This window comes from Palaemon carinicauda, chromosome 32 (assembly GCF_036898095.1).
Source record: "Palaemon carinicauda isolate YSFRI2023 chromosome 32, ASM3689809v2, whole genome shotgun sequence".
NCBI lineage: Eukaryota > Metazoa > Arthropoda > Malacostraca > Decapoda > Palaemonidae > Palaemon > Palaemon carinicauda.
Genome location: NC_090756.1, coordinates 29,737,466 through 29,747,465, shown reverse-complemented (window position 1 = coordinate 29,747,465; position 10,000 = coordinate 29,737,466).

Sequence of the window (10,000 nt, the reverse complement as noted above, 5' to 3'; positions counted from 1 at the left end):
AGAGAGAGGAGAGAGAGAGAGAGAGAGAGAGAGAGAGAGAGAGAGAGAGAGAGAGAATGTTTGTCTGTAAAGCCATAATCGTAATATATCCTGCTAGGCTAATATCCAGTTCTTTGGGTTTAACATCATTCAGCATTTCTAATTGCTTAATTAGTATCCTTAATCCTTTATTTTACACCATCCCAGATTCAAACATATATATATATATATATATATATATATATATATATATATATATATATATATATATATATATATATATATATATATATATATATATATATATATATATATATAATTCTTAAATTGTCAGTTTTGATGTATTATTATTATTATTATTATTATTATTATTATTATTATTATTATTATTATTATTATTATTATTATTATTATTATTATTATTAAATGATAAGCTATTATCACAGTTGGAAAAGCAGGATGTTATAAGTCCGAGGGCTCCAATAGTAAAATAGCACAGAAAAGAAAGAACTTATGGAAACTAACATTAAAATAAAATATTTTAAGGACAGTAACAACATTAAAGAGAATTCCTTATATACAGTAAACTATAAAAACTTTAAAAAAACAAGAGTTGAGTAACCATTGATGACGTATTGGTATCTTTTTTTTGTACCTTACAGAGTAGACAATTGAATTCACAATTTTTTTAATAATCTTGTAATAGAGCTAATTATAATGAGTATAAAAGACTGAAAATTTGAAATGAATGGGAACTTTTATGCACAATTATTTTGCATGGGAAACCCCTATCTATAGCATCAATGTGTAACTCCTTATCTACAGTATTCATATTGACATGTCAAAACAAAAAACCAAGATAGGAGATAGAAATTAGAAAAAGCTCTAAACCTTATAAGAAAAAAAAAAAACATTATAAAAACACCAAAAATTCATACATCGATAACTCTGTTAGTTTTTAAGGTATTTTCAACCTTTTTATTATTATTATTATTATTATTATTATTATTATTATTATTATTATTATAATGTCCAAGGACATCAACAGGGAAAAATTTCCCAGTGAGGAAAGGAAATCAAGAAATAAATAAAGTACACGAAAAGTAATGGGCAATTAAAAACAAAATATTTTTGTATGATGGTACCAATTTTGGAAATATTGATTCTAAATTGATTTTATCTGTGATAGTCATCGATAACATAATAAAATAAATAGACTCTGAAAACAAGCTACCAAATCATACCATTGAAGTATTAAATGAGTTAATAATAAATCGTAAGCAATGTTTTATACAAAAAAAAAAAAATCCTGATATTTTCCAAATATATTAACACATAAAAAAGGTTTTATGTTATTCGAAATTTTTTATCATTGAAAAATTTGTTTCAATGTTGTAGTTTAACATAAAATGACTTTAAGGGCTGCATTATTGCAAGAGCTCTTGCTTGGCCGAAAGGGACAGCCAATCTTCAACATAATATGACCGTATCGGATAGAATTTTTACCAAAAGAGAAATATGATTCCAATATGAAATTAATTTCTAGAATCTCACTCGCCTACCACGGCCTAAGAGAATAATAAACTTATTGTTTTATAATATAAGTTAATAAGACTATTTTATTGACCTTATTTTCGAAGTCCATAGGAATAGCCAATGCTGTTCTAGGTTCTCAGGTAAAGGGGTTGCCATGTTTGTTTTTGTTTGCGTTTTGTGCTTGTTGCATAGGTGCTAACAGTTTGATGAAGATAAAGAAAGTCCTGGAATGAACCTTACATCTTCAGCGGAAGCGCCTTCACTGTGATTTTTTTTTTCTTCAAGCGATTTTGCACCTAAAGCAGTCGTCATTATACGCAAAAATACTCAATATCCAATTTGCTTGTCGAGCAAGATACCACACGCCACCCAGATCAAAATCTCTTGTTTTCGTATGACCAGGAGCAGCACTGAATTTAAGAGCACTTGCTTCACTGACACTATTACTCGTCTTGAGGTCTTCCTTTGGGTAATCCCTACAGACGACGCTGCTTGAAGCATTACTGAACTGCTTGCCAGTAGCAGAGCGCTTAATGGCTTTCCTCCTAGTGGAGCCCTCGTTGGAGTTTTAGGAGTCCTCTGTTTCTTCGTCACATAGGTAGGGAATGAGAGTGTCCTCTTGTCTGAGCCCATAACTCCTTCGCATAAACTGACCAAAGTTTGCTATCGACTTTTCTATGATAGGCCCCATCGCTGGGCAGGAAAGACTAAAGACTATATACTGAAGGAAGATCAGAAAGCTTAGCCTAATATCACTCAAATGAGTGAGCAAATAAAAGATGGCAGATACTCCCATGCAAAATGATTGGCTCTATCTATTGAGCAAATGGTTAACCATTCAGAGCAGTAATACTTACGGGAATATAGGATGGAATTCGATATTAAATTTTGCGACATATTTGTCCATACTTTGCATTACCACGTCAGTATATTTTATTCTTAAATTTATGACCTTCTAAAATTTTAGATAACTAAATTGCTATATTACAAAGAGGTACATATATACTGTAGACTAAGAATACATATCTTTGTTTCTCTGTCTATTTTTCAGAAGCCTAATAGCTATATCTTTTATAAATTAGTTAAATTTCTTGGAAATTCAAGTATTGTAATATTATAATCATTTTTAAATGTTCCATACAGTAGCACGTTGGAATAAAGTAAAACATACTGTATATCTGATTTGTTATACTTAGCCACAAGTGCATATGTGTAGGCATACATTTAATTATAGTTTGTAGGCCATTGTAGAAAGGAGATATTAGGTGTATATAAAATGCAATTGTAATGTTTCTATTAAACTGTAAATACACGATGCACTCATGTATACTCTTTAGTAATAAAAACTGAAATAATTCTAAATATACAAACAAAAAGGAAGAAAATAACTCACTAAATAGTATCACACATTAGAATAATCAAATGGGGCTTCGAAACAGATATATGGTAGCATAAAAGCCAACTAAAATTGCAAGATAAATCAAATACAAATGAACTTTAATAAATTATACATAAATAAGAGATAAATACCTCAGTAGATAATATTGCACATATAAGAATCGTAAACCAGAAAAAAATAATATAACATACAAGCAAACCAAAATTGCATCATGAATTAGATGCAAATAAACTCTAATGTAATTATAAATATTAGAAAAAATAATACTGAAAAAGGTTTTCTTCAAGAATTAAATACGTAGTGCAGACATGAGACAAAGCAAGTATATCTACATAGGAAGCACAGACAATAAACACACATTCAATGTACATGAAAATACAAATACAAACAGTTTACAAATAATGTAAAATTTTAGTCTTTATTTAGGAAATGAAACAAATAAGAAGATAAGGAACACTATAAAAAAATAGTATTTTGAAGCAGTATACTCCTGTAAAGCTACTGAGGTGTGCAAACATGCTGAAATATCCATGCATTTATAAGTTAAATAAAAATTACAAATGAAATCTTGAATAGATTTTCTCACTCTGGTTCTGTCTCAACATTATCATCATTATTTGGGTTGAAGCTTAAAAGAAATTTGTTAATTGCTTTCAGGGATTCATCATCTTCAGGTTCATCAATTATCATACCTACTGGGGAATTATCAACTGGACCTTCGAAAAGATTTTTAAAAAAATATTGGACCTGCTCCTCATCTACCACAGGGCAATCTAAATTAACAATATCTTTATTTTCAAAATAATTTTTATTGAGTTAAGTTTCTAAGCCACAGATCTTAAAATATTGCAATATTGGGGTATCATCATCTATGCAGTTTCCTTTAACATTAATTTTTCATGAGATTGTAACATGCATTTTTTATTAAGGTTTTAATCTTATATGAACTTGGAGTGTCATTATTTCCACCTGAACTTCGTAGTACACTATAAATTTTCAAGACAATCTTGATTTATCCTGTTATTTAAGAGGAATTTGAAACCCCTATCCTTCATATGGTTCCATAACACTTTAAGGCTAGATATGTTTAAAAGTCAATCATCTATACATGGAATATTACTTTTAGTCCCAATAAAAATTAAGCTTGAAAGCATATCAGCCTTTTCAGATAAAAGAAAATAATGTCATTAATACTATCATTAATTGCAAATTTCCTCTCTTTAAAATCAAATACACAGCTGCTGTTAGATACATCAAACAATTCATCAATATCATACAAATAATGCTGTATTTTCGGCTTCTTGCGGTAATGCCCCTAATGTTGCATGTGTAAATGAACCAGCTGCTACACTACGGCTAAACACTTGTGCATATAGATTCACTCTCTTTTTATCAAACCGGTGTTGAAGACATGTGATGCTGTAAGTTTTGGTGCTATCCGTAGCCACATCTGAGAATCTGTTTAAAAAAATTCCTATATATATTTCCATAACAATTTTCGGCCACCAACTTACATGTCATATTTCTCAAAAAAAAATTCTGATACTTTTCAAAAGGTGTGGTGTATCATAAAAGAAATACATATTTTCACCTCAATGTGAGAAAAAAAAAATTTTCTATGAAAATGTTAAGCTTTTTAAACAACCTTCTATTATTTGGATTTTGGGCACATACCAAAAATGTTGGGCATAAACATACATCCTTTAGTTTACCAATACAGTCAGTTACTATATGCATTCAGGTATCCCCTTTAATAGATTTTGTAAATAGAAAATATCCCAGTACTTATTTCCATTTGGAAGCCAAGCCTTTTGCCATGAAGACCATGGCATTCTGAGCTGGGTCTTGCCCTTTGCCATACTGGCCAAGACCGTCAAATCCCTCCACCACATCTTTATTAATGTTGAACTGTACATCCGATTCAAGGGGTATAAATGATATGCTAGAAATGATGGCTGAAAAAAAAATGTGGTATCTAAATTCTGCTCGATCTCAGTGCTACTTTTGATACAGTGGTACATGAACTGCTACTAAATGATCTACGGTCCATCGGCGTTGAAGATCAAGCCTTCGAATAACTAAAAGACTAATTAGTTAGTAGAAATTACTGTCTACAAATTGGAAACTCTTATTCATCATATGAACCCTTAAACAGAGGGGTACCCCAGGGGAGTGTACTTGGCCCAATCTTATTCTCCATCTATACTACTGGTCTATCTAAAATACTTCAAAGGCATGGCCGGAAGTTTAAACTATTTACAGATGACACAGAATTTTACTTCTCCATAAATGATATAGGTGACACTACTGAAACTCTAAACCGAGTCCGTGATAGTGTTAGAGAATTTATGGTGGTGAGAGAAAGAAACAGCGTGAGAAACTTAGGTGATCTTCAAATGAACATAACTAATGACTCTGTGCCGTTATCTAGTAAAGTTCGAGATCTAGGTGTATATCTTGACTGCAACCTATCTCTAAATGCCCAATTAAATCATGTAATAAAAACTCCTGGTTATCATCTAAGAAATTTTTCTTTTATAAAAAAAGTACCTAGACGAAAATTCTGTAAGGAAACTTGTGATAAACTGTGTTATTACCAGGATTGACCATTGCAACTCTTGTCCATTACAATTTACCAAATGTGCAACATAAGAAATTACAAAACATGATAAACAGAGGAGCACGACTGATAAGAGGCGTCCCACCTAGAGAGAGGATCACCCCTATACTAATTGACTTACACTGGCTGCCGATTAAAGCGAGGATTGAATTTAAAATATGTACAATAACCCGCCAAGTTATCAGAACCGGGTGTCCAAAATACTTAAGAGAATTGCTCCATATAGCGCAGCCAGCAAATCGTGTCGACACGAGAATAGTTACAGATGGCTTCAAACTGTTGGCACCTAGATATATGTCTACTTTAGGCTCCAGAGCCTTTATATATACGGCTCCAAGACTATATAATAAGCTTCCACGAAACATTCTAATGATTGAAGACATTAAGGCTTTCAAGAGGAAACTGAAGACTTTCTTATTTCATGAGTCTTTTGACAGTGATGATTTAACAGTAAATGAAGAATATGAGACAGGAAACGTTATATACTCTGAACGAATAAGGTAAAACGACAGTGGAGGTCCTGTAGAGAGTGGGGTTCACCTGTATGGGACCGGAAAAGCAGCCATCAAAGTAAGTAAGTAAAGGTAACATCTTACCATTTAATTTTATGATTTTGAATGTTGGTTCTCCTTCTTTATGTAACCCTAATTGTATGGTCTCATACTGTATTTCAGGTTTTTGTAAATTATCATTTCTATTGAGAACGCTACAATAAACAACATCATTAGCAGTAGTTGTAGAAGTAGCAGCAGTAAGAGGGGGGGGGGTAATAGTAGTAGCAGTATTAGTAGCCTCTGTGGGTCTAGCAGTCATATTAGTTGTAATAGGACTAACACTTGTAAAAATACAACTAATATTATCCATAATGCTTGTTACTGTGGCATTACTGTACACTTCACTGCCAGCACCTTTTTGATAACCATCAGTAAAGTCTGGAATCGCAAATAATATGAAAGAAAACAAAGGAAATATTATACTTTTTCATGTGGCTGCTAGAATCATAAGTACTTTATGCATAAATATATATAAAAAACAAAATTTTTTTACCAATACCTGATTCGTTAGAATTTTCCCTGGTCAGTTGATATTTGAACCCTATAGCCATAATACAACTATTAGTCTAACACTTTTTCACTGAAGATAAAATGAAAATATATGTAGCATAATATAGCAAAATATTAAAGGTCAATCTGCTAAAGGAATTCTAGTTAGTAAAAGCAAAACTGTAATATCTACCAAAAGCATAGACCATTTACCATGTTTCAGTGATGAAGTTCTTATCTCAGATGATCTACTCTCCAGAGCAGGAAGGGTGCCTACAAAATTTACTATACTGAGATTATTGTGATGCACATGCCATTTCAGAAAATCTAAACATATACAAACTGCACATCAAATACACACCATATTCAAGGTTGTACAAATTCTTGTGTAGATAAGTCAACAGCCAGTTCGATGTATAATTTGATTGGGGGTGTAAATCTATTTATGTATTTGAAAATATGTATTTCAACAATAATTGCAATATACAAAATATATGTATATAAACATATGCACAAAAATATGGCACAGAAAAATAATTTTACTAAATAATGTACTACAGTTATATAAATCATCAAAGACATACATTCATTCATAAATAAATATATCCAAAATTGCACACGGACAAAAATATAGATAGGATGAAACAAAGAATGCCATGAAGGCAAATGAAAGGTGAATACTGGTGAGTGTTTTCTGCGTACTTTATTCTGCTAATAAATGAACCTGCCAAGACCTGATCATTATCATTAACTTATGAAAAGCTGGGAGATAGCCCATAAGATAATGAGAGCCGTACAAGACGGGCCAGAACGATAAGAATTAGAAATTCAAAGGATGTCCTGACAACCAGGTATGATTCAATCAACCAACTCTCGAGGATAATGTTCCTCAGATGCGGTAATTACCTATAGAATCAGTGTCAACATGTTTGTCTCTTCTTCTGAGTAAATATGTTATGTGATCCATTGAACATCCAATCAACCAACTTCAGCTGAATGAAAAACCCTTTTGTTTGTTCCAATCAGACGATTTTCTTCTACTGGAAAAGGTGGGGAAATCAGGTAACCTCATTCTCCCCAATATCAAAGGATCACGGTCAAGAAATAACTCCCCTCCATTGATTTTTATTTTGATGTGGAACTTTTGCTGTCGTTCTCTTATATACACTTGAACACAACAACTACAACAACAACAAAAACAACAACAACATCAAAAGCCGTTTTAGTCCAATGTAGGACGAAGGCCTCAGTCATGTCCTTATTCATATCTTGGGTCTGACTGTTGGCCTATTGGAAACGTCCTTTTCTGGTGATCTGCTGGAGGGGGGTTTGAGTTCCGCTATGGCTCGATAGTTTCTTGTAGTGTCTGTAACCTCACCATCCTTTTGAGCTAAGGATGAGACGTTTTATGGGAGCCTATAGGCCTACCTGCTGAGTCATCAGATGCCATTGTTTGGCCTTCTCTGGTCTTAACTTTGGTGGAGAGGGGTTTAGCCACCGATCATAAATATGTATAGTCCGTCTCTAGGGCATTGTTTTTGCTAGCTAGGACATTGTCATTATCCCTTGCCTCTGCCATTTATGAGTGACCTTTAAACATCTAAACGATGGCCAGTGCGGATTAGTGATGGTGGGAAATTTTCGTCTAATTGCTCAAAGAAAATCAACCTATTATACGAGGCTATGACAAATACAGCTTTGCTGATCATGTCGATACACAAACTCTTCTACCATGTTAAGCTATCCCCACTCGTGTGATTATAACATGCCTAAACATTGGCCTTAACAGGGGTGGCTCGAAGGGGAAATGCAACACCCCGGTCACTGCAACATTCATGGTTCTGTCTCTTGAAGAATTATAGATAGATCTCTTGGACAGGAAATGTTATATACATTTGGACACAGGAAATCCGAACACACCACGCCAGTGTATCACGTAACCCCCTTACTGCGCTGCGAGTCACCAAATGTGGTTGGCAGGGCTACATGCAGGGACTCTCCCTTGAGTAATGGTGTGACTGGTTGCACTTCCTCATATCTTCATTACGTGTGTATGCGACCCGTCAAAAAAAGACAATTAAATATTTAGATAGAGGTGCACACACGCACACACGCAGGCAGATTCTTACCTTTCGAACCCACTTCCACTTTTCTAACTACAACACGATAGTTTAGGCAATTTATGGGAGATTGTTGTTTTCAGAGTGATTGGCGTTCAGCATGAAAGGTATATATATATATATATATATATATATATATATATATATATATATATATATATATATATATATATATATATATATATATATATATATATATATATGCAAGCCAAAACTTACTCATTATGATATAGGGAAGATGATATATGTATGAATTTAATTTGAGATCCAACAACATGATCCTGCCAGTCAAAAATTTTCAAAAATATCCTCGTCACTTTCATTTAACAGATATCTGTCATTACAATGATTGATGGCATAAATATTTGTGCGAAAATCTCTCGTTTCATTGAGCAATTATGCGGTGGTAGAATATCAATATTTTGATACATCATTCTTGACATGTCAATAGAAGTAAATATGCTAAGTTGAAACCTCAAACAGAAATCATATTCATCAATTGGATTTTTTTTTTTTTTTTTTTTTTTCACGTCAATAGCTGCTGTAGTTCATTTGAGATTACTTATTACGGAATTCATACATCATATGATCTACCAGTTTAGAAGATGATTTCTGAGAGTAATTATCAATGTGCCTATTTATATTTTGAGATATTTTGATAGTTATGTCATCGTACGTAGGGTTTAGGAGAAGGACACTCCAAAATGAAACTATTGTTCTCTAGACTAGGGTAGTGCCATAGCCTCTGTACTGTGGTCTTCCAATGTCATGGATTTGAGTTATCTAGCTTGAGGGTACACGCTAGTACAATATTTCATCCGATTCCTTATTTCCTTTCCTCACTGAGCTATTTTGCCTTTTGGAACCCTTGGGCTTATAGCATCCTGCTTCTCCCCCTAAGGTTGTAGCTTACATAATAATAATAATAATAATAATAATAATAATAATAATAATAATAATAATAATAATTTAGCAGGAATTGAGGAAATTCCCAAATCTCACTTTTCATTGGAATTATATTGATATCTAAGTTTTTTAGTAGAATAAAGTTCTGTTAATATTTTCCCCACAGGGAACCTTAGTGAGAACATTGGGATAATTAGACCATACTTCATCATTTACTAAAATTGCAAATTTCCTTTGTGTAATTGACCAAAAATGTCACTAGGCTGTGTGCTAATGGACAGCCACTACCGCTAGAGAGTAAAGTGGTCTTTTAACTGGCCAGACAGTACTACATTGGATCCCTCTCTCTAGTTACGGTTCATATTCCGTTTGCTTACACACACACACACACACACAC